The sequence below is a fragment of the Podarcis melisellensis genome (genome assembly GCF_964234715.1).
Source record: "Podarcis melisellensis genome assembly, chromosome: 8".
Lineage (NCBI taxonomy): Eukaryota > Metazoa > Chordata > Lepidosauria > Squamata > Lacertidae > Podarcis > Podarcis melisellensis.
Window position 1 is genome coordinate 50,081,880 of NC_138540.1, and position 26,745 is coordinate 50,108,624.

A 26,745-nucleotide genomic window follows, 5' to 3' on the forward strand; every position below is an offset into this window, starting at 1 on the left:
GTCCTTATGAGTCACTTCATTTAATACTTTCTTAAACCTACTAGCCAAAATGTCTGCAAAAATTTTGTAATCCACATTTAGGAGTGAAATAGGACGGTAGTTTTTAAGTTGGGTTTTTTCAGTTTCTAATTTTGGTATCAACGTGATGAAAGCTTCTTTCCACGTTTCCGGTGCCTTCCTCCCCTCCATAATCTGGTTACAAACTTCCAACAGTGGTTGTATCAACGAATCCTTCAATACCTTATAATATTTGGAAGTAAGTCCATCAGGTCCTGGAGACTTGCCTAGTTGAAGGTTCTGAATGGCACATTCAATTTCTTGGTACGTAATATTACAGTTCAAAGTTGCTCTCATTTCCGGGGGTATTTTTTGTAGTCCATTAGTTATGAGAAATTGATCCACCTCCGAATCTTTTTGCGGCCCTTGTGAATAAAGTTCTTTGAAATATCTCTGGAAACACTTTCTAATTTCCTCGGGCTTCTGAACCATTCTCCCTTTAATCTCTAGATTTGTAACTGTATTAAGCTTTTGTCTCTTTTTCAACTGCCATGCTAGCAGTTTCCCACACTTGTTAGCTGATTCAAAAGATCTTTGTTTCATTTGTTTAATTTTCCATTCCACCTCTTGATTTATCAATTTCGAGTATTGTGCCTGGAAAAACTTCACTTCTCTCAACACTTCCTTCGATTTAGGCCTAGATCTCAATTTTTTCTCTCCTTCTCTTATTTTCTCCAAAATCTTCTCCTTCTTTTCATTCCAGAGCCTTTTTTTAATCGTATTCTGCTGTATTAGAAACCCTCTCATAACTGCTTTACTTGCGTCCCAGATTATTCTTTTTTCCACGGTTGTCTTTAAATTTATTTCAAAATAATCCTTTAAAGCTTTTTGGGCCTTCTTGACAATCTCCTGATCTCTTAACAGAGTGTCATTCATTTTCCATCTGAAAGATCCGGTTGTATTTAATCTCAGTTCCATTCTCAAAGCATTGTGGTCGGAGCAGGTTTTTGGGCAGATTTCCACTTTTCTAGTCTTAGGTGCCAGTCCTCTAGTTATCCATATTTGGTCGATTCGCGTCCATGTCATGTGAGCTTCAGAAAAGAAAGTTCCTTCTTTCCCTAGAGGGTTCTTGATCCTCCATATATCAATCAAATCCAAATTGTCAGTCATTTCGAAAAAAGTTTTTGGTAGTCTGCCATCTTTCGTTATGTTAGCACTTTGCGACTTGTCCATATTCACTGAGACAACCCCGTTCATATCTCCCAACATAATGATGTTGTTGTAATCCAAATAGTCCAGCATAATCTCATGCAGCTTCTTGAAGAATTCCGATTTTCCTTCATTTGGGGCGTATATTCCTAAGATTAAAAACTTTTCTCCTTGTGTCTGAATTTCAATCGCCAAAATTCTGCCCTGTTCATCTTTAAATACAAATTTTGGTGACAGGCTCTCCTTTGCATATATCACCACTCCTCTTTTCTTAACTTTATCCGATGAAATAAATTCTTGGCCTAACCTTTTATTGATTAACACTTTTCTGTGGAGTCTTGTCACATGTGTTTCTTGCAAGCAGACAATGTCCAATTGTTCTTTTTTCAAAATATGAAATACTTTTTTCCTTTTTTCTGGGGAATTCCCGCCATTTATATTCCAGCTAAGAAGCTGTAGAGACATCCTGGTCTAATTCTTAGGTATCACAATTGGGTGTCTAAGTTTCCCTCCCTTCCCGAAGGGTGTGGTGCCGGTCCACATCCAGATGGTACACGTCCTGGTGGTGATCCCGGTGGTGGGGGCCAAGAAGCTGCAGCTCTCTTTTGGAGGTCCTCCTCGTTGTCGTGTAGGAACTTCTGCTGGTCCTCTGGTGTTTTAATTCTTACCTTCCTTCCTTTGTAGGTAAATGATAGACCTTGAGGGAATTCCCACCTATAAGGAATTGCGTTGTACCTTAGCAGTTTAGTCAAGTCTATATATGAGGCTCTAAGATCCAACAGATATTTAGGGATGTCTCTATAAATTTCTGCCCTTTTGCCTTCTACTTCCAGAGATTTTTTAAAATGTAGGCCTAATATCTTATCTCTTTCCTCTCTTGTTCTCAAACAGACCAAACAGTCTCTGGACTTGTCTTTCTTAACCGATCTTCCCAATCTGAAGGCCGTCACAATTTTAAAGTCTTTGTCTTCCTCAACCCCCCAAAATTTAGAAAATAACAGCGTCAAAAATCCCTCTAGGTTGCCCTGCTCCAGTTCTGGAACGGCCCTCAGCCTAAGATTACTTTCCTTACTTTTCAGTTCCACCAGTGATAGGTAGGCTTGCTGTTCTCCTACCTGTCTTTTCAGAGGTCTTACTTCCCCTTTGATCTCCTCAACCTTTTTGCACGCTTGCTCAGCTTTTTGATTGGCTTCCGCAGCTAATTTATAATTCTCTGCCGTAGCTCCTTGCAATTTCTCAATAGCCTGAGTATGCTGGGAAACCTGATCTGATAACTTACTGATAGTGGATGTAGCTCGGTCAATTTTAGATGACTGATCGTCCACCTTCTTATTCAAGAGTGCCAATTGTTCCAAAATTTGTTTCAGGACTGGATCAGATCCTCCAGTTGCCATATCTTCTGTAACAGGCGTTTCAACTTCCTCCTCCTGTGCCGTCAGCACAGTTGGGACAGAAGATCTGCGTTGATGAGTTAACGTTGTTTGAACAAGTTGCCCAGATTTCTTATCTTTTTCTTTAGCTTTAGCTGCTCTTGTTTTCCCTGAGCCACTCATTCCCCAGCTGCCTTTGTTCAAGGTCAAATAGTCTTTCAATCCATGAGAAAGACCAGTCCAGAATGTAAACAATTAAACCGCAAAAAATCTCAATATGATACAGTTCCCAGACCTCTATATCTCCGCAATTCCTCTAGGGGGGGTGTTTCGCATTTCATAGGAAGGAAGGTTTCTTTTCCGCCATTAAAGTTCCTATTTCGACCTTTGTAATCCCCAAGTTCAAAAAAGAGGCTTCCAGATAATTCTGTTTCAAAATAGTGCCACAAGGTGACAGAAAGGTTCCAGCATCAGTGTTAAAGCGCTAGTGTATCAATCAATATAACAGTTTATACTTCAGAAAAAGTTTCAGCAGTTTGACAGTTATCCTTTTACACACTGGCAGCCCGACAGCTCGGTTATCCCCTTTAACTCCGCATCACTCAAAAGTAGGGAGAAAGTTCCGTAGCAAAAAAACCAAAAAGTTTAACCAATATATCCTTTTAACTTCCAAGTACACAGTCTGTTAATGCCCCTTCGTTCTGCTTTCAGAGTCTCTTTTTAAGCGCTTCAGCCCACTTCAAATTCTTTGCTTTGCTCTGGCTAGCAGGATCGGGAGACGGACTTCCTGTTACTCGCCTCCCGTTTTCAGCCGAATTAATCAAATTAAAGCCAATCTTTGGTACCCCTTACTCACGGGTAAATTACAGCCAATTCTGATGTTTTCCAAGAAGAAAGGTCGACGCTCATCAGCAGCAGCAGCGCGGCTTCACTTCCGCGAAAAGAGCGATGAACTCACAGCGCCGCTCCCCCTTTCACGTTCCGGAGCCTCTTACGAGGTCCCTTCTTCGTTTCTGGGGGGGCTTCTGGCACCCGCCGAGTCCCACGGCCGCAGGCTCGCTCTGCCTGCGGTTTATCTTAATGGGTCTCCACTTTGCCGCAGCGGACGACCCTTTTTCGCGGAGCCCCTCTTCACACAGTAAAGAGGACCGCCATTGCCGTTTTGCGCCGCCTCCGGAAGTCCTCAAGTCTAATTCAATGATTTTTAAAGATGTATTCAGAATGCTCACATTTGAGGAGGGTGGAATGCTAGGGTTGCAACCTGTCGCATCTATACTGGGCACTTTATTTGGGGAGCCCAATTCAGTCTCATTTAATTCTCTCATTTTATCCCATGCTAATGTAGTTACCAGGTTTGCCTCTGGGATGGATTGCATGCGAGCTGGGTTATAGGAGGGGCGTTTCAGCTCCAGGATCTGCGAGGATGGATTCATCTCCGCAGCAACCACTTGGCCTGGGGTAACGGAGGGTTTCTCGGCCCATAAATCCAGTTCGTGACGATAGAGGCATGAGGCCTGATCTGGGACATACTCATATATGTTTTGATTATGTAGTCCCAGTTGGTCCTTTGTCAAATTTGTCAAACAAGAGCGAAGGTTATTCAGTCTATAAAGTATTTTGTTCTGAGTTTCTTGGGGGAGAGCGCAGTAGGAGTAGATTAAATTATTTTCAAAACTTTCGAACCCGTTACCTTGGCTCGCCTCATATAAAGTCCCGGGCGAGTCTGGTCTTTGAAGATCATTAATAAGTAACTCTGGGTGGTGATTAGGCGAGTCCTCAGTGTCTTTTATATCAATTAAAGTGTGGTGTTCAGCCTTTTGATGAGGTGTTGCAGTCGAGGTCGTAGGACTGGTGAATAGTGGGATTGGAGAGGCCTCATTTTTAAAGTACCTTGATATTTTTATACCACTTATCTTTAGGTGTTCTCTGTGTTTATATATCAGTTTTGCCATTCTCCGATCATGGAATGTAACCACCGCCCTGGCAAGCAAGCCATCAAAATATAGATACTCCACTTGGTCCAGCTCCAAGGGATTACTCAAAGTACCTGGCATATATGCCTTAAGGAAGTTCAGTAAATGGACTTTGCAATCCTCTTGAAATAAAAATCCTGGAGGCTTGGGGTAGCTTGAGAAAACAAGCTTGTTTTGAAGCAACACCAGCTTCCAGTTCTTATTTGTTGGAAGTGTGGACAACTGAACTTAAGAAAGCTGAGAAACCAAAGTTGACAGACTTGTCCATCTCTAGTTTCAATTGAATCTTTGGAATGCTAATTGTGATCTGTAATAGAGAGAAAACATCATTTATAAAACTAGCAGTGATGAGGATCATGTTAAGAAACCATTTCTAAATCCCACTGAAGCATGTTTCCCTTCTTATAGACAGGGCTAGATTTGGAAACAGGTGAACCAGGCAATGACTTGGGGCTTTCGGTATGAAGGGATGTATTGTCTTATAAAACAGGGATAAATCATGTGTCGAAATTGTGCACCAGTGAAATTGGTCACAAATAAAAGAAAAACAAGGTAACAAGAGAACTAGATGCTCACTGCTCAGGTTTCGAACTCTGTGCTATCAACCTCATCTCTCTCTCTCTCCACATATTAATTAGCGTTTGCCCAGCAAAATTATATGTCCTAAGGCAGGGACGCGGACTTATAAAAAATATTGGGGGGGCCCGGGAAAGCTCATGAATAATAAATAAGCTCATGAATATGCAAATAAAGTGGCGCCGCCTCCTCGTGAGCGAATAGGGGAGAGTGTGCTGCGCCTATTAATCAGCTCCAAAGGAAATTGGGTGGAGCTTTTGCTCGGGAGGGAGGGCAGGAGGCATGCAGCCCGCCCCTCCCTGTGCATTTTGGGCTGGGGGAGGGGCGACGATGGCGCTCTGCTGGAGGGGCGCCGGAGATTATTGGGGGGGCGGAGCCCCCCCAAACGAATTTTTGAGGGGGCTCGGGCCCCCTCAAGCCCCATGGAGTTGGCGCCTATGTCCTAAGGCACTGTAAGCCATTGGTTGCCAGGTCACAGAAAACAAGTTGTAACTCTCCCTCTTTATCCATTAGACTTGACTATAACAGGAGTCTTCTTTGCCCTGGGGTTGGAGGTTATGACTCAACTTGGTGGTGTTGGGTAAAGTCTAGCTCCCATCTTTGACTGTCTCTGCTTGCAATATAAGGATTGCTCTTCCTACACTGATGTACACGGCTGAAGTCTCTCATTCACCTGCTGCAAGCTGCATTCAATTGCTTCACAACAGCCTATAATAATATCAAAATATGAACTGCTGTCTGTGCACTATGTAGTTCATGAGCTTGTATATTAACTTGAGCAGAACCACCATGTCCAAAGGCCGGGGTAATGGAAGTGACACCTGGAGATCCAACAACATTTGGAGGCCCACAAGTTCTTCATCCCTGCACTAAAATCAAGAATGTTCTCCCACCACTGAACTTTTAGAGATGGGGTGGAGGGTGAAGTGAAGACAAAGGACAGTCATTGGATTGGATCCGTCTGAAAGTAGATCAATAGAATTCAATAGGTCTACTCTAAGCATGACTAAGGACTTATCCACATTTCCTCTAGTCCCAGTGCATTGCCCCTGCGGAAAACTGCTCTTTAGCACTCAGTCATAGCAAACAGCAATTTGAGTTTTCCCCAGATTGCCATTTGTTCTGATCTACCACTATAGAGTGAGTTTTCGCTCGGAAAGCAGTATTGATAATGGAAAACCATTAGGATCCATGCCTAGAAAGTGTACCTCAAGCGGAAAACCACTTGGACCCATACTTTCTAGGCACAGTACAAGTGGAAGCATGGACAAGTCCTTAGTTTGAATCCAACATCAGGATTGTACGTGATTGTAATGACTCATTAAATAAGAAAAGACATTTTGCACAAACTCAAAGGTACACTTTACTTCAAAGATTCCAGTACTCCGTTATCTCTCTTTGAAGGCTGAACAAGACCTTTCTTTTCCAAGCATCTTTGAGTTGAGTAGCTGATTAATTTAACTGTTCTTTGTTGATTACCCCCCTGCCCTGACCCAATATACCTGTAATTGCACATAGCTCAAAAGTTATTATGAAAAGCACTACAGAAATTTCTGATAAGCATTGGGGAAACCATTTGACTTTCTTTTCTTATATGTAAAATAAACTGATTTATTTGCAAACACTTGTGAATCATTGGTTCTCAGAGTGTTGATAATAGAAGGAAAGAAAAGAGGAAAGGGGAGGAGGTGAAGTATAATTTACCATGTGGTTCACCAACAGCTTAATCTGTTCCGTTGACACAATAAATGATGTCAGAATTCCTCACCTACTGTGTCAACAAAATGGATGTTGTCAAAAACAGTAAGACATCTTATTGACAAACTCTCAAGTCATTACACTCTTCAAAGTGGTTTTGTCTTCTCCCTAAAATTATTGAACAAGTAGCATTGATTCATGGTATACGCTGATGCCTCAGCAAAAGGCTTATGAGGGTATTCGGAAAATGACTAAAACCATTAGCTGGATGGGCTGTCTGACCCACAACACAGTTACTCTGGGAAATTAAAATGTAAGCCAACTATGTCCCCCTGAAGTTGATCGGACTCAACGGGACTTCATCCTCTGAAACCCAAGCAAGATGGCTTGGTTTCTATGTCAATGTGTATTCCTATGATATGATCTCGAAAAATGTTTTCATAGAATTCCTACATTTTGTTTGAGCAGGGGCTGTTATAATGTATGTGTCTTAACTCACACTTGTGTCCAGAGGTCATATGTTTTCATACACTAAGTACTGTGGTCTAAACCAAAGAGCCTAGGGCTTGCCAATCAGAAGATTGGCAGTTCAAATCCCCACAATGGGGTGAACTCCCATTGCTCAGTCCCTGTTCCTGCCAACTTAGCAGTTCGAAAGCATGTCAGAGTGCAAGTAGATAAATAGGTACCACTCTGGTAGGAAGGTAAACAGCGTTTCCGTGCGCTGCTCTGGTTCTCCAGAAGTGGCTTAGTCATGCTGGCCACATGACCCAGAAAAACTGTCTGCAGACAAATGTCAGCTCCCTCGGCGAGCAAAGTGAGATGAGCGTCGCAACCTCAGAGTTGTTCGCGACTGGACTTAACTGTCAGGGGTCCTTTACCTTTTTAGATTACATGTGCTTATCTTCACACAAAGAGGAGCTCCTTTATGCCTTCCAGGACATGTTTTAGATAAGACTCGTACCAGGGTCAAGTAAAGTCCATAATAGGGATCTCTTTGCATATTAAGTTATACCAACCTTTACTTGTGCCAGGAGCTACAGTAATAAACCATAGAAAAAGTTTGGATTGACACAAACCTATTTACAGGACAACCAAATTCACCTCAGAATGCATAAACAGGAGAAATTTGTATCAATTGTATTCAATTGTACCGAACATTTACAACTAGTCTCTAACATTCCATTTCTCAGCAAGATGCTTGAGCATGTGGGGGCTTCTCAGCTAAAGGTTTGTTTGTTTCTTCCCCATGCTGTTTAAGGTCTACATGAAACCATTAAGAGAGATCATCCAGGGATATGGAGCGCAATGCCATCAATATGTTGATGATACCCAACACTCTCCCTCTTTGTGTTCTATGGAGAAGACAGAGATACTGAACCAGTGGCTGGAGGTGGAATAGACTGGATGTGTCGGCGAGCGATGGGGGCGGGGTGAACCTGAACTCCAATGAGACAGAGTCTTCGTGATCCACAGATGGGGATTCATGGTGTGTAGCACACTCTTTGAAAATCCAGGTTTCAAGTTTTGGGGTTTCTTCTGGGCCCAGCCTTGACCCTAGATGCCCAGGTGTCAGCTATGACAAGAAATACCATAGTTATGCTAATGTGTCACCTACAGTACACCCATTTCTGAGCTGAAATTTGGAAAGCATGATGCATACCTTAGTAACTTATGCCGCATCTGGACTATTGTAATGTGGGAAGAGTAGTCTAAAAGCTACAATTGGTCTAGAATGCAGCTTCCAAGATGTTAACCAGGGACATATATAGGAAGGCTGTGACTCTTATTGAAACATCTAGAACCCTGTTTCACTTCATGTCCAAAGTGCTAGAAATGACCTTTAAAGCCCTTAACAGTTTTGGACCAGAATATTTGAAATCTTGTCTGCTCCTGTTTGAACTTTATCAGAGGCCCTCATGTGTATCCAGTGATGTCATAAGACCCACAGAGATGTAATGAAAGGGGTGATCCCAAGGAGGAGGTGGAAAAGATCATGGAATTGGAACTGGGGGAGGGTCCAAGTGAGATGAAAGAGTTAAAATAGGGACATCAATACATGCTGCAGAAGGGGACCAGTGATCAAGAGATTCAGGAGTTGGATTGATTCTGCGGAGCATTCAAGTGAGTTGTAATAGATATCGGACACCTCTAGTCAGGCCACTTCTGTCAGTCCTGTCAGTAGGCAGCCTCCTTCTGGAGAGGCAACGGGGTAAGTCGGATACTAAGCCAGCACCTCCATTACCAAGGACACAGAGGCACCAGTATGAACAAATCTCACAGGCCTAGTCCATTTGCAAAAGTGGCCATTTGTTGCCCAGAATAGATATGCCTGTGTTTTCTTTGCAACATCAAGGCTTGTGCCTGTCCCACTCTTCAAAAGGAAGAGACAAGGAGCATGCCACTTGTTGGGTCAACATCTCAGTCCATGCTTAGCCATGAAATTCATTGCCACTCAGTGAAGACAATAACAAGCTAGATTGTCTCAATATAAGGCAGCTTCCCATGTTCCTAAGATGTGGACATGGTGCTATCCAGTGCCATGCATTATGTCTCTTACTTTGTGAAAGCATCTTTTGCGCACACAATTTAGTGCTACTTTGCCAGGATGAATTGAAACTCCTTTCCAGACACACCCTAACATACTGTCCAATACGTTAAGAAGCAGTTTGGCAGCTGTGACTTTTCCATCTATTACATAGCTGTGATTAAGCCGTGTAATTAATTGAGTATATAAAACATTTATCCAAACTGAATTTATGGAGCTGCATAAAATATGGATTGGCTTCACCAATAATCCATACTAAAAATACACGATACAAACAAAGCTGAAGAAATATCAGCTAGTGTCGGAAATATGGCCAGTGCCTCAGCAGTATATAAACATAATTAATATAGTCTTAGAGTGGAAATCTTTAACATACTGCAGTTGGCTCTCTCAGTCCACTTAAAGTTCAGGGTCTCTCATGATATACATTTTTAAAGTGGAATTGCAGAGACACAAAGCAAGAGTCAACTAAGTCATTGCTCATGTGTTCACCTGCTCCTTCACATGTTGTTGTTGTTGTTGTTTAGTCGTTTAGTCGTGTCCGACTCTTCGTGACCCCATGGACCAGAGAACGCCAGGCACCTCTGTCCTCTACTGCCTCCCGCAGTTTGGTCAAACTCATGCTGGTAGCCTCGAAAACACTATCCAACCATCTCGTCCTCTGTCGCCCCCTTCTCCTTGTGCCCTCCATCTTTCCCAACATCAGGGTCTTCTCCAAGGAGTCTTCTCTTCTCATGAGGTGGCCAAAGTACTGGAGCCTCAGCTTCACAATCTGTCCTTCCAGTGAGCACTCAGGGTTGATTTCCTTCAGTATGGAGAGGTTTGATCTTCTTGCAGTCCATGGGACTCTCAAGAGTCTCCTCCAGCACCATAATTCAAAAGCATCAATTCTTCGGCGATCAGCCTTCTTTATGGACCAGCTCTCACTTCCATACATCGCTACTGGGAAAACCATAGCTTTAACTATACGAACCTTTGTTGGCAAGGTGATGTCTCTACTTCTCAAGATGCTGTCTAGGCCTGTCATTGCCCTTCTCCCAAGAAGCAGGCGTCTTTTAATTTCGTGGCTGCTGTCACCATCTGCAGTGATCATTGAGCCCAAGAAAGTAAAATCTCTCACTACCTCCATTTCTTCCCCTTCTATTTGCCAGGAGGTGATGGGACCAGTGGCCATGATCTTCGTTTTTTTGATGTTGAGCTTCAGACCATATTTTGCGCTCTCCTCTTTCACCCTCATTAAAAGGTTCTTTAATTCCTCCTCACTTTCTGCCATCAAGGTTGTGTCATCTGCATATCTGAGGTTGTTGATATTTCTTCCGGCAATCTTAATTCCGGCTAGGGATTCATCCAGCCCAGCCTTTCGCATGATGAATTCTGCATATAAGTTAAATAAGCAGGGAGACAAAATACAGCCTTGTCGTACTCCTTTCCCAATTTTGAACCAATCAGTTGTTCCATATCCAGTTCTAACTGTAGCTTCTTGTCCCACATAGAGATTTCTCAGGAGACAGATGAGGTGATCTGGCACTCCCATTTCTTTAAGAACTTGCCGTAGTTTGCCGTGGTCGGCACAGTCAAAGGCTTTTGCATAGTCAATGAAGCAGAAGTAGATGTCTTTCTGGAACTCTCTAGCTTTCTCCATAATCCAGCGCATGTTTGCAATTTGGTCTCTGGTTCCTCTGCCTCTTCTAAATCCAGCTTGCACTTCTGGGAGTTCTCGGTCCACATACTGCTTGAGCCTTCCTTGTAGAATTTTAAGCATAACCTTGCTAGCGTGTGAAATGAGTGCAATTGTGCGGTAGTTGGAGCATTCTTTGGCACTGCCCTTCTTTGGGATTGGGATGTAGACTGATCTTCTCCAATCTTCTGGCCACTGCTGAGTTTTCCAAACTTGCTGGCATATTGAGTGTAGCACCTTAACAGCATCATCTTTTAAAATTTTAAATAGTTCAGTTGGAATACCGTCACTTCCACTGGCCTTGTTATTTGCAGTGCTTTCTAAGGCCCATTTGACTTCACTCTCCAGGATGTCTGGCTCAAGGTCAGCAACCACACTACCTGGGGTATACGGGACATCCATTTCTTTCTGGTATAATTCCTCTGTGTATTCTTGCCACCTCTTCTTGATGTCTTCTGCTTCTGTTAGGTCCTTTCCACTTTTGTCCTTTATTATGGAAATCTTTGTACGAAATGTTCCTTTCATATCTCCAATTTTCTTGAACAGATCTCTGGTTCTTCCCATTCTATTGCTTTCCTCTATTTCTTTGCATTGCTCGTTTAAGAAGGTCTTCTTGTCTCTCCTTGCTATTCTTTGGAAATCTGCATTCAATTTCCTGTATCTTTCACCATCTCCCTCGCATTTTGCTTGCCTTCTCTCCCCCGCTATTTGTAAGGCCTCATTGGACAGCCACTTTGCTTTCTTGCATTTCCTTTTCATTGGGATGGTTTTCGTTGCTGCCTCCTGTATAATGTTACGAGCCTCCATCCATAGTTCTTCAGGCACTCTGTCCACCAAATCTAAATCCTTAAAACTGTTCCTCACTTCCACTGAGTATTCATAGGGGATTTGACTTAGATTGTATCTTACCGGCCCAGTGGTTTTTCCTACTTTCTTCAGTTTAAGCTTGAATTTTGCTATAAGAAGCTGATGATCTGAGCCACAGTCAGCTCCAGGTCTTGTTTTTGCTGACTGTATAGAGCTTCTCCATCTTTGGCTGCAGAGAATATAATCAATCTGATTTCGATGCTGCCCATCTGGTGATGTCCATGTGTAGAGTCGTCTCTTGTGTTGTTGGAAAAGCGTGTTTGTGATGACCAGCTTGTTCTCTTGAGAGAACTCTATTAGCCTTTGCCCTGCTTTGTTTTGATCTCCAAGGCCAAACTTGCCAGTTGTTCCTTTTATCTCTTGACTCCCTACTTTAGCATTCCAATCCCCTATGATGAGAAGAACATCCTTGTTTGGTGTCACTTCAATAAGGTGTTGTAAGTCTTCATAGAATTGGTCAATTTCAGTTTCTTCAGCACCAGTAGTTGGTGCATAAACTTGGATTACTGTGATGTTAAAAGGTCTGCCTTGGATTCGTATCGAGATCATTCTATCATTTATGAGATTGCATCCCAGTACAGCCTTCACCACTCTTTTGTTGACTATGAGGGCCACTCCATTTCTTTTACGGGTTTCTTGCCCACAGTAGTAGATATGATGGTCATCCGAACTGAATTCACCCATTCCCGTCCATTTTAGTTCACTGATGCCCAGGATGTCAATATTTATTCTTGCCATCTCATTTTTCACCACCTCCAACTTACCCAGGTTCATGGTTCTTACATTCCAGGTTCCTATGCAATATTTTTCTTTACAGCATTGGACTTTCCTTTCGCTTCCAGGCATATCCGCAACTGAGCGTCCTTTCGGCTTTGGCCCAGCCGCTTCATCAGCTCTGGATCTACTTGTACTTGCCCTCCGCTCTTCCCCAGTAGCATGTTGGACACCTTCCGACCTGAGGGGCTCATCTTCCAGCGTCATAACTTTTATATGCCTGTTGTCTTTGTCCATGGAGTTTTCTTGGCAGGGATACTGGAGTGGCTTGCCGGTTCCTCCTCCAGGTGGATCACGTTTGGTCAAAACTCTCCACTATGACCTGTTCATCTTGGGTGCCCTGCTCGGCTTAGTTCATAGCTTCTCTGAGTTCTTCAAGCCCCTTCGCCACGGCAAGGCAGTGATCCATCCTTCACATATCACATGTGTGATGGGACGATGAGCTGCTTGTGCGTAAAATGCAAGTCCCTCAGAGTTTGATCAGGTTTTCAAACCTCTGCCTGTGACGGAGCCCCTCCAGCATGGCTGCGTCAATCACTAGTAGAATCCGAAAGTGGCTGCTTTCGGAATCGTTTCCAACATAAAAGCTCTTTAACGGAAACACGTCGTCTGGCCTCTCGGCGTGACAGTTTCCGGCGAGGTGTGGGTGTCCCTATAGGAGGTCCTGAGACCTCCCCACTGTTTTCGCTGGAAGCGTCTCTGAGCCATCCCTCCGACTCACTTTCCCTTGGAGTTCTTGCTCGCCCTCTACTGGTTCCCTCTTCCGCTGCTACTCCTCTCTCAACCTCAGTGAGCCTTTGCGCCCCCGGCGCTTTAGATGGCAGTTCCCTGACATCCACCTCCCCTCCAGGGCCCCCTTCACCCCCTCCCGTCTCCTCCTCTACTGGCGGTGAGGAGGTAAAACCCCTGAAAGAACCTCCTTCGTCTTCCGACGTCGCGAACACTTCCCTCCACTTGTTGCTGTTCCTACTCTCTCGGTAATCTTCGTCATCGGAGTCCACTCCCTCTTCCAACTCCGACTCCGCGAACCCTTCCATTTCCTCTTCCTCATCGGTGGTGCCGAAATACTCCCTCCTAAACCTTGCTATCGGCTGAGGTTTCCTCGGGAACCTTTGGTGGAACGTTTCTGTTAAAACCTCGTCATTGACTTCCTCTGCATTCACCCAGGTGTTTTCTGACTCCGGTTCCCCTTCCCACGCCACCAAATACTCCACCTGATTTCCCTTCCACCTGGAATCGAGGATTTCCGCTACATGGTTGCGGCGTTCCCTCTCTTCCAAGGCTGGTCCCCTGACGTACTCCCCTTCACGTCCCCCCCTGTATGGTGACAGTAACGACCTGTGGAACACTGGGTGCAATTTCATGTGGTTGGGTAATCGGAGTTTGAAAGCTACCGGGTTGACCTGCTGAATGACCTCAAAGGGTCCCAATCTTCTGGGCCTCAATTTCTTACAACCCCCTTTGAACGGCAACCCTTGGGTTGACAACCACACTTGATCCCCCACCCTTATGGTTTCACCTTCCCTTCTGTTCTTGTCTGCCTGCTTCTTATATTGTGCCTTAGCCCTTTCTAAGTTGAGCTGGAGCTGATGATGGATCGCTTCCATCTCTTCTACAAATGTTCAGCCGCTGGGACGCTCCATCTCTCCCCTCCTTCCCCTGTAAATGCCCTGGGGTGACACCCGTAATTAGCCAAAAAGGGACTCATCCCTGTGGACACATTCTCCGCATTATTGTAGGCAAATTCTGCCAACGCCAACTTTTCGACCCAATCGTTCTCTCTGTCATTGACATAACACCTCAGATATTGTTGAAGAATGCCATTTGCTCTTTCCGCCTGCCCGTTGGTTTCAGGGTGCCGGGCAGTTGAAAAATTGACTTCCACGTGCAGCAAGCTCATGAGCTTCCTCCAGAACCTGGAAGTAAATTGTTTGCCGCGATCTGAGATCACCCTCAAGGGAGCCCCGTGCAACCTAAAGATGTGTTCTACAAACAACTTCGCTGTTTCTTCCGCTGTGACTGCATGTGAGCATGCTACAAAGTGGCACATCTTAGTTAACAGGTCTACTACTACCATGATGGCTGTTTTCCCCTTGGACTTTGGCAGATCCGTCATAAAATCTATTGATATCGCTTCCCAAGGCCGTTCTGGTGTGGGTAATGGTTCTAATAACCCTGCCGGCGCCCTTCTTTCCCCTTTGGCTCGCTGACATTGGTCACACCCTCTTACATACTCCCTTACATCTTCCCTCACCTTAGGCCACCAAAATTCCCTGGTAACCAACCACATGGTCTTGTGTTGTCCAAAATGTCCCGCCGTGGGGCTATCATGCAACTGCTTGAGTACTCTCCCCCTCAATTCCCCTTCGGGTATATACAGTGCCCCTTTGTAATACAATGCCCCATTTCTTTCCTCAAAACCTCCGGGGCTCTCGCCCTCCCCCCTGAGACCTCTGAGCTTATCCTGGGCATATTCATCATTTTCCGTTTCCTCTACCAGTTCTCGTTGCCCCACCAGCGCCGCCCCACACACCCAGCGGTCCTCAGGGATGACATGTCTCTCTTCGATCACCCCCTCCCCTTCCCAATACTCTGGTTTGCGTGAGAGCGCGTCCGCCCTGACGTTTTCTGGGCCTGGCACATAACAAATTTCAAAGTTGAATTTGGAGAATTCCTGTGCCCATCTCACTTGTCGTTGGTTGAGCACTCGAGCTGTTCTCCAATACTCTAAATTCTTGTGGTCGGTGCACACTTGCACCTTGTGTTGTGCCCCAATTAATAAATGTCTCCACCTCCGGAATGCTTCGTGAATGGCAAGTAGTTCCCTGTCATACACCGTGTAATTCCTCTCGGATTTATTCAGCTTCCGCGAGAAGAAGGCACACGGTCTCCACTCCGACGCACTCCTCCCCGGTTGAAGAAGGACCGCCCCTACCGCCCGGTCGGATGCATCGGTTTCCACTCTCATGGGTTTTCGTAAATCCACATGCAGAAGTTGTTCTTCCGAGGCGAAAGCCCTTTTCAGTTCTTCAAAGGCTCGATCCGCCTCTACCGTCCAAACAAATTTCTTCTTGCTGCTGAGGCAATCGGTGATGGGCGCCGTCAAGTGGGCAAAGTTCTTGATGAACTTCCGATAAAAGTTCCCAAACCCCAAGAATCTTTGCACGTCCTTCTTGGTCTTCGGTGTCTTCCATTCCAGTACCGCTTGGACCTTGCCTGGATCCATGGCCAATCCCTTGTCTGACAAGCGGTACCCCAGGAATTCCACCTCCTTGGTATGAAACTGGCACTTCTCCAGTTTCACCCACAGCTGGTTGGCTTGCAGCCTGCCCAACACTTCTCGAACGTCCCTCACATGCTGTTCCTCATCTTCTGAATACACCAACACGTCGTCTAAAAAGGCCACACAATTCTTGTAGAGCAAAGGTCCCAGAACGTGGTTTATAAAAGCTTGAAAACACGCGGAGCCCCCTTGTAGACCGAAGGGCATAACGAGGTATTCAAAGGCTCCCAAAGGGGTAAACATGGTGGTCTTCCATTCATCTCCCTTCCTTATGCGTATCAGATTGTACGCCCCCCGCAGGTCCAGCTTTGTAAAAATCTTTCCCTTCCTTACTCTGGTCAAAATGTCATCAATTCGGGGCATAGGGAAAGCCAGGGGCTCCGACACTGCATTGAGGGCCCTAAAGTCACACACCAGTCTCGGTTTGTCTGTGTTCTTTTTGTCCACAAAAAACACTGGGCTGCCCCCCACCGCTCGGGACTCTCTGATGAAACCTCGCTTCAGGTTTTTGTCAATGAACTCCCTCAGCTCCTGCATCTCCCTGTCTGACATGGCGTACAGCTTGCCTACTGGGAGTTGGGCCCCAGGGAGTAGGTTGATTTGACAGTCAAAGGGTCTATGCGGTGGCAGTTTGTCTGCTTCCCTTTCGCTGAATACGTTGCTCAGATCTGTGTATTGCGGGGGCACCTTCCCTTTGTCCATTACTTCCATCCCGGCTAGGGTGACTCTGTCTCCTCCCGAAACCTTCCCCTCCTTGCAGTGTTCTAGGCAATGCGCTGACCCAAAGGAGACCACCCTCTGATGCCAGCCCACTAGCGGATCGTGTAGCGCCAGCCAGCTCATCCCCAAAATGATGGGCGCTCCTCCCAGGATGGCCACATTAAATGCTATCTGTTCGGTGTGCCTTGCCACCCTCATTATCATCGGGACAGTCTGTTGGCTAACTTCTCCCCCCAACAGCTCTCTGCCGTCAATCGTAGTCACCTGCAAGGGGTTACTTAAAGGGATGGTCTGTATCTGGTGCTCAGCTGCAAACTCCTTACTCATGAAATTACAGGAGCTGCCTGAATCCAAAAGCGCCTTGATCTTTAGTGGGTGTCCGTTTGGCAGTTCTAGTAACACCTCTATCACTAAAGCGGGTCTGGGAGGTTCCGGCATGGGCACTTTCACTGTTCTTCGGCCTGGCTGCTGTGCCCCGACGGTGGCAGCCAGGCGTTGGCTTTTACTTGCTCCTTGCCTTCCTCTTCCTTTCCCCCAACAGCTCCTGCCATCCCTTGCCATTCCTTTCTTTGTGGGCAGACTCTGGCAAAGTGCCCTGGCTGTTGGCAGAGATAACATCTCTTGGCGCTCCTTCCCTCCTTCTTCCGCCCTTCACTGGGATTTGAAACTGCGCGCGCCCGCGCTGTTCCAACTTCCATCGGCTCTGCCGGCGGGAAAGGTGGCTCTGGAATGTCTGGAATGCGGAACTCCCTCCAACGGTCTCCTTTCCCTTCCCGCTTTTCCAAAGCCCTCGCCTCCTGGCGCGCTCCTATGCACAGCGCAGATTTGGTTAACTGATCCATAGACTCCGCCCTGGGCCCCCGGGAAAGCTCATCTTTGACGGTTGAAGAAAGCCCCTCTTCGAAAAGCATTTGGATGGGCTCCGCCGATAGGTCCCACCCCAATTTATGAATCAGCATAGTGAACTCAGTCCAGTACTCACGGACAGATCTGCTTCCTTGCTGGCAAGCCATTAACTGCCTTCGCACCACCCCCTGCTCAATATCGCTGGAAAACATCAGGTCCATGGCACGAAAAAACTTCCTCGTGTCCTTTAGGATCTCATTATTCGCTGCCATCAGGGGTCTAACCCAATCCTTCGCCCCGGATTCGAGATGGCCAATCACAAATGCCACTCGCGATTCCTCGTCGGGGAAGTCATCAAACTGCAAGTTTAGAGCGTATTGCATCTCTGTTCTAAAGGCATGATAGTTCCTGGGATCCCCCCCGAATTTCTGCACCAATCCTGGCACCTTTCTGGCGAGCGGGGTGGTTTTCTCCTTTCCCTTTTCTGCATCCTGAGCCCTCCTCTCCTCAAGCCTCGCCGTTTGCAGCGCCAACTGGATCTCCAACGCCCTGTACCTTTCTTCCAGGCTTGGACCCCCTCCAGCTGCTCCTGCTCCTCCGGTTCCGGCTGGGTTGCTCATGATGCTTCTCCCTGCACAAGCTGGCTTTCGGTGACTTTCGGATTGCTGTGATGGGACGATGAGCTGCTTGTGCGTAAAATGCAAGTCCCTCAGAGTTTGATCAGGTTTTCAAACCTCTGCCTGTGACGGAGCCCCTCCAGCATGGCTGCGTCAATCACTAGTAGAATCCGAAAGTGGCTGCTTTCGGAATCGTTTCCAACATAAAAGCTCTTTAACGGAAACACGTCGTCTGGCCTCTCGGCGTGACAGTTTCCGGCGAGGTGTGGGTGTCCCTATAGGAGGTCCTGAGACCTCCCCACTGTTTTCGCTGGAAGCGTCTCTGAGCCATCCCTCCGACTCACTTTCCCTTGGAGTTCTTGCTCGCCCTCTACTGGTTCCCTCTTCCGCTGCTACTCCTCTCTCAACCTCAGTGAGCCTTTGCGCCCCCGGCGCTTTAGATGGCAGTTCCCTGACAACATGCTTTTTCCATGTCAGCTGACATGCAGTGCTGGGAGATGGGAGTTGCTTCTGTGGGGTCGGAAGGGAAAGTAAGTGATGATTGACAGGCTTACTTAGGAACAGGGATGGGGTGATCTGTGAAGAAGAAGGAGGAGGAGGAGGAGGAGGAGGAGGAGGAGGAGGAGGAGGAGGAGGAGGAGGAGGAGAAGTGGTGTTTGGATTTGATATCCCACTTTGAGACCCTAAGGAGTCTCAAAGCAGCTAACAATCTCCTTTCCCTTCCTACCTGACAATAAACACTCTGTGAGGTGAGTGAGGCTGGGAGACTTCAGAGAAGTGTGACTAGCCCAAGGTCACCCAGCAGCTGCATGTGGAGGAGCGGGGAATCAAATCTGGTTCACCAGATTAGGAGTCCACCACTCTTAACCACTACACCACGCTGACTCTCTAATGCTGGTTTTCTCAGTTTTGCATTTTCAAATTCCATTCTTAAATTCATTTCTCCACATTTTTGAAGCAATATGTAATCATGATGATGATTTTAATCCTCATGAAAATTCATCAGCATTTTAGTGTCAATTTCTCTTAATAAACACATTTTCCATAATATAATACATTTTCATATGTTACTTTCATTAATATATTCATTTTTATGCATTTTGTTGTTGTTTAGTCGTGTCCAACCCTTCGTGACCCCATGGACCAGAGCACGCCAGGCACTCCTGTCTTCCACTGTCTCCTGCAGTTTGGTCAAACTCATGCTGGTAGCTTCAAGAACACTGTCCAACCATCTCATTCTCTGTTGTCCTCTTCTCCTTGTGCCCTCAATCCTTCCCATCATCAGGATCTTTTCCAGGGAGAATTTTATGCACACTTCCCCATAATATGTTCTCTTTTTTTGGTAAACATTGGTTGGATAACTGCATAAAAAAATTTGGATAAATGCAAATCTGAAAGGAAAGTTGTGCTTCAGTCCTCATATTGTGCAAATTGGATGGATTCACCTTTAAATGTGAACCAAATCAAATTCCTCCTCATCCCTACTTTAGAAATGTAAAAAAGATCGTAAAAAAGGGATTTCCATCCTTTTGCAAGTAACCAACTCTTTCTCATAATAAGAAAGAGTGAGGCAATCACCAGTGCCAGAATACCTGTTTATGCTACTTTTTGTGTATGAATTAACACAGGTACCTTTTAATCCCCCCCCTTTTTTGCAGACAGGGCATTAATATATTGAGGAAATGACTAGTGTGTCCAGATAGTAAGGCAAAAACACCACTGTTTGCTGGCATTGATGCCTTTTTCATCTTTTCCACCTTGCAACCAAAGAAAGAATGTCTAAATCAATGGTGCAGATAGCCTTTCAAGTACAGTAGGTGTTCCTAAATTTAAGGACACCTGATGCTTAACACTGGTATACTGACAGTCTGGTGTTTCTTACAGTATCTGTATCTGAGAAGTCACATTACAGCACTTTTAGCCCTAGAAAAGGGAAGAACCCTTTTATGTGAGCATTTTAAAGCTCAAAGCCCTAATCTAGGATGTGGTATATTTAGTCAAGTCCTCCATTATTAATGTTGATCTATTGATTTGATACCTGAAACTCTTAACAAAAAATACCCTTGTGCAAACTAATTATGGCCGGCTTCCGAATTCTCAGGACTTCTCTCTCTCATCATCTAAGCCTTCCGATTCACAATCAATAGCTCCACGTTCATTAAGAAATGTAGAGATTTAAAAACGTACAGTTTGTGCATTGTGAGGGCCTACCCTGTAAAGTGTAGCTCCACCATCCTGCAAACTGATTTACAAAGGCCGTTCTGAATCTGTTCAACAAATGATCTCTCCTCTCATTGGTTTGAGACTAAAGTCATAACATTTTGCATAGGAAGGGAAGATGTAATAGTGAGATGCTATCTGGAGATTCAGGCTTCCGGAAACCAGTTCCATGTTGTGACACATATTTTACGCATGCCCTTGACATTTTAGCTGCAAATAATCTCTCCATGTGGAAGCCGCTTAACTGTCCTACTAGCACGTTTCTGGCATAGGTTCCCCTGTTATTTGACAATCTGTTGGGTACGAGCCATGTGTTCATTATTTATTTTAAACATTTTTATACCACTTCTCCCCATAAAGAAGCCCAAATGAGGTTTGCAATGCAGCCATTAAAACCGCTCAGTTAAAATAACATAATATTTAAACTGTAAAGGCAGTAAAATAGCATCAACAACAGTTTCAGTACTACAGCATAATACTATCCCATTATCTAAAGCGGGCTTCTACCATATGCCTGGATCAAGACATAGCTGGGTGACTAGGAGAAGAAAGCTCAATGTGGGCATAATCATCTGTGCCTCCAGGAAATTCCATAGACAGAGGACAACTGCCAAGAAGGCCTCAAATCCCTGGGCAGGCTAGTAAGGGTAGAGGTGCTCTGACATTGCTGCCATAGACAGCGGTCAGGTCAGAGCTGGAGACCAGGAGATATGCTAGGGATCAGGGTCAAAATCAAGGGGCTGCCATTGCCTGGGTAAAGCTTCAACCTAAGCAGTGAGCCTTTCTATCAGTCCCCGGGTCCAAATGCCACCCCCCAGTGTTATACAATTTTGGTAGATACGTACAATCTTTTATGCATGCATATAAAGGACACATGTAGATAAATGCATGATCCCAAATATCCTGTTTCTATCATCAAATAAAATTACACCTGCTCCCATAAACCACAAAACAAAAACACAGCGCAAGACCAAGGCCATCTTTAGCCCACAGAAATCCCTCCATTCACATAGCAAGAAATTCTTCCTGAGCCTCCCCACTGTGGAACTGGTTTAACAAGTATTGATAACTATTTAAGCAGACTTGTCAAAATAACAGAGATCTACGTACGACTGAAACAGGTCCCTGACAATGGATTCTGGAGTCAAGGTATCCGTCATTTCAGAAGCATGTCTCAGACAGGCCAGGAAGGGCAAATATCAGGTATTGACTGGCATCTGGATTGATAGACTTGTGAAAATGTTGGTAAAACATGAACTCTGAGCATGATCTGATTTACATGTACAACCCATTTTGTGATATATCTGTGGTGTTTTGGGGTGGCTTTTCTGTGGCAGCAGTGGCTACTCTCTAAGGGTTTAAAAATTGTAACAGGATTTTGTTCTGTGTCCCTTCACCTCTAGTTTCTGCACCTGCTTATTCATCTCTGACCAAGAATGAACTAAAGGGATAACTGGTCTCTTCATCTTCATGGGGTCTTGGGTTGAAAAAGTAATCTCCACTTTTTTGTATAAAACCAGGCCTGTCTATCTGCCCCTCTCAACACTCTGCAGGCCATCTCCCTCCCTAACTTTGCTTTGCACCCTGAGTGTTACAGTCTTATAGGAGAGAACTTTGGGCAGTTTGTAAAAAGCTTGTTTTGTGTCCTGGTGGAATTAACTGGCAGGGAAATAACAGAGCAAAAGACTGTTGTGCCAGCAAGGTACTTAGCCTTGAACGTTAGCCAGTGTAAGCCAAAGAATTCATGGGATTCACTAAACTGCCAAGGCAGCAAAGTATGAGCAGATGGAATGAACTGGCCATACCAGAGGAAGAGGGGCAGCATTTAAATTTTTGGTGCAGGTGAGAAGGGTGAGATGGAAAACAAAGAAGTCTGAGTTGAGGGAGCTTCAAGAAAAGATTCAAGGCTTGCTTGCAAATCCATGTAAGCTTTAAACTGCAAAACAAAAGAACCTTTACAAGTGCTTCTTAGGTACATTTGTTGTGGATACTTTTTAATACCATATAATCAGCATAAATATAAATGCTCTGGAAGAATAATTGTGTGTGGTCTGGAAGTTGGAGAGAAGGCAACCAAGTTGAAAACAATGTATTGAGGAAAGGAGGAAGGAAACAAAGCAGGCATACATTTTGAGGAATCAACTCTCTTAAGTTTGGTGGAAGACCAATTTGGACACCAAAATAGCGACCCAAATGGGATATCTGCAGTATATGTGGGGCACAGATATACTACTGCTTGAAGTAAATTGCCTGGACACAATTAAAACTCCTCCCCAAGTTACATTTCCTAGCTTCTACAGTCATACCTCGGGTTGCGAACGCTGTGGGTTGAGCATTTTTGGGTTAGAGACCGCACTGAACCTGGAAGTACCAGAACACGTTACTTCTGCGTTTCGGCGCATGCGCAGAAGCATCAAATCGCGTCACGCGTGTGCACAGATGCAATGCTGTGGGTTGCGAACGCTGCAGGTTGTGAACGTGCCTTCCACAAGGATCACATTCGCAACCCGAGGTTCCACTGTATGAGGAGCTACATCACAACTTGCTTTTCATATTTCCATACAAGACGTGTGCACGACGTGGGCAGGTGGGGGGCTGTGCCTTGTGAGTTTTGCTGGTACAGAGTCTCCCCACTCTATTCATCTGTTGCTTACACAAAGCAATGAAAGTATATTTCAATTCAGCCTAGTACATTTATATTCCTGTGGAATACTTCTAAGGTGGCAGTTCGCCTTCCTGGGGCCTCAGTTGATGAAACATGTCAAGTTCTCTCACATTGATCCTTTTATGAGGATTTAATTGCACCCCACTTAAAAGGTATCAGCTAACACTTCTTCATGAAGTCATCCAAGACTTCTACCACAGGCGCATAGTTTGGTAATTAAAAAAAAGAAATATCAAATTTTAACAGCTAAAAAATGAGATATCTTAGATACCAGCTCAGCTTGGTGAGACACAAATTAGGAACCACTTAAGGACTCCAATCGATGAGAAGTTGGTTTGATAAACAATGTATCAAACAGTGCAATTTTATAACAAAGTACAGGATACATATGTGCTTTGGACAATGACATGTGAATATGGGTTAAAAACACAGCATGGAGAATGCAGTAAATGCTAGTGTAAACATAGCCTAAGAGCAAACTCGGTTCTCCAAATGGCAGTCAATATAAAGGCCAAAATGACACTAATCACACACAAAAAGGAAAGCATCACAAGGAACTGATGATTTGCAGAAATACCAAAAAAAGAGAGAAAACTATAGAAAAAGACATTAACAGCAAGAGGGGTACCCTAATGAAGACTGAAGATGCTCACTGAGCACAGAATACTGGCTAAAACAAATAACTTTTAGGAGAGAGGGAGGAGGCAGAATGGGGACTGGAACAAGGTACAGTATCCTGAACAGGAGCATGCCAAGCTGCTGTTGTGTTGCAGGTCCCACCTGTTGAGTATGGATGGAATCATTTTAAGCACTGGTCCTTTTTGCTAGCTACCCAAAACATGCAAATGAGAAGGGGGAGTAAAAATATGGAGACATAAACAGAGACCTTCCTCATCTCTTGTTGCTTCATTATTTCAAAGCCCAGACATTTGGTTTTATCTAGAAACTGTTATCTCTTTGTGATGATCTGACCTGACATTTATCCAATCAATCTAGGAAGGGGGGTGGGTGCTGGATACTATTCTGTTCTCCACTTTCATTGCCTCTCTGTTTTCTTTTTATGTCATCACCGTCACCTTGGACAGTCAGATGATCATATATCCCCAGTAATGCTCTCTTCTTGTTAATAGCCTCGAATTGCTACCCACATTGGCTTTTAGTTGTGGCTTGTTTCTTTTGAATGTTGAAATGGATTTTGGTCCATGCTTTCCTTGACATAGAGTGCATTGCCAGTGCAACACTGACTGACCCTATATTTTTCATTGATCATATACTCAGGGATAACAGTGCCCCATTGATTTTTATTGTTCCACCAGGTTTCTGATATGCCTCCTATGTCTATGTTCTTTTTCAATGCAGGGCATTCTAATTAATTTAATTTTAACTTTTGAGCAACTAGACGTTATAAAGAAAATTCTCAATATTCCTCACCCCTAATTTATGTGTATTTGATGGGGTGCGGGTTAAAGCATGGCAGCTTAATTGAACTGATTGCATCTCAGTGTTTTTTATTGGAACTCTCATCTGGTTACAAGGAATATTTAATTGATTAATTGTTTGCATTTTAGTCAGTTCATTGCTTAAATCTGCATAAACTTGCATGTGAGAAAAACATTTTTAAAAGAAAAATGCATGCTTTCTTGGTTTATGGACTACACACACACTTGTCATAGGAGACATTGTCTTGTCATAGGCATTTCCCATTGTCTTTCATACAAAAAAGCACTCCTCTTGCAAGGTCATAATGCATATGATGCCATGCAGTTGTTTGGGACTACAATGCCCATCAATCCCAGCCAGCACAAACAAAGGTTAGGGATGATGAAAGCTGTAGTCTAAAGCATTGGGAGGGTACCATATTGGCTATCATAGTCATAGTGCACATGATGCACCCATCTTCCTCAAGCTAAGCAGGTCAGGGTCTAATTCCCACCTGGATGGGAGATAATCCACAACATCTAAGCTCAGGTTCCCAGATAAGAAACGGTGTCTTTGCTTGGTTAGTTGATTGTGCTATGAAACTATAAGAATAAATGAAAATGCTATAATGGCCTGGACACCCTAGAACTTCTCACCTGTATTTCCAGATGACATTTCTACACGTTTGCCAAAATTACTGGCTCCTCCCCATCAATCTCTGAGGTCTATAATTATTGTATCCATAATTTACAAACCAAGCAGGCAGGTCATCCTAGGTATCGTAGAGTTTGTACAGCCACATAATTGTTGACTAGGAGCACCAGTATCCAACTATCTGCATAAGAGGGTAGGATTGCTGGCTCTGATGAATTTCTAAGGGATTGCTTTGCATTTATAGAATTATATTATCTGGTGGCTGGTAGTCTGGGCATCAGGTGAGGGAGTGCTGGTTGACAGCAGCTCAGTCAGTGGCTGTAGACAATAGCTAAGCACAAATGGTCCCTCAAAATTATCCATCCTATTTTTGGGTAGAGAAGCTACAGGTGGGGAAGAACCACTTCACTGGCTTACTCCAGAGGGAGGAGAAATTCTAGAACAGTTTCTCAGGGCTGGAGTTCATTATTATGGCTCCATCTGCACTATACTGTTGCATGCCACCCAAATCTCCAAGTGGTGTGAGATTCCAGGGCTTCCAGGCACTTCCTCAGGGTCCATGTTTCTTTTTGGAAGTGAGGCACAGCAGAGCCTGTAGTGTCTTTAGGATATATGGTTTATGTACACACATACACAACCTAATCCTACAATCAGTACTCCAAGAGGTCCTTCTTTCCCCCATAGCCACAGTCTTGATTCAAACAGACATCAAATATTGTGCTCTGCTTCTCTCACTTTTTAGCTTGCTGCTTTTACCAGCCTGCAACCTCCTCCTCCTCCTCCTCCTCCTCCTCCTCCTCCTCCTTCTTCACTCTAGGCCACATCACAGCCAACTTTCCACTCTAAAGTTGTGGCTTTTGTTCTTCTAACTATCTCAGAGCTGGAGGAAGGGTCCCACCCATTTGCTGTTTGGCACAGAGCCCCCTCCTTGGCTTTCTGAAATGACTTATTACCTTTCCTATGTTCTCTTAATGACCCATCTCCCAGGTGATCTCCAGAACACAGGAAGCTGGGTCCAGGAATTAAGAGTATGGCATCCAATTTAACTCTCCAAGCCTTCATTAAATTGTAACCTACGTGACCCAGGAATCTAGGGGAGCCTGGCACCCATAAACCCATTACCATACATTCAAAAGCTGTTTATGAACACAGATGGCAAACACTCATTGAGTCAGAGCCATTCATGTAAGCTTTGTCTCTTGCACTAGCACAGGTGGCTACTGTCCGCAAGGGTGACTAGCGAGTTAGCCACTGTATGCTTGCATGGCACTGGCTTGAGTTTATTCTGCCTCCATGTTACCTCCCAAAGGTTAGAGGTAAAGGTGAGACTTCACCTCCCCTTTGCTCATCCCACAGCACCAGTTAACAGTTCTTTCTAGCAATGCACTTCACAATCTGCTACTGTGTGTCACGTAAAGCAATCCAGCATTTTATGTATCGCCGAGTATGAGTAGACGGAGCTGTGGGACATTTTCAGGATGTAGATGAGTCAGGTGCAAAGTGGCATCAGAACCCCTGGCCACAGCACAATGCTTGGCTATCAAGGCACCTAAATGTCTAGGGTGGCTGTGGAGACATAGGACACCCTGTGCTAGGAGTTTACTGGAAGTAGACACCCTAAATGCAGGTAG

The 26,745-nt window shown here is 44.8% G+C and overlaps 1 protein-coding gene across 1 annotated transcript in view; it reads left to right on the top strand.

Annotated features, from left to right (window-relative positions):
* The window catches only part of DYNLRB2 (dynein light chain roadblock-type 2), a gene marked incomplete at its 5' end in the record, with an annotated part of 451,085 nt that overhangs the window by 104,567 nt on the left and 319,773 nt on the right, over window positions 1–26,745 (top strand). The window lies entirely within an intron of this gene.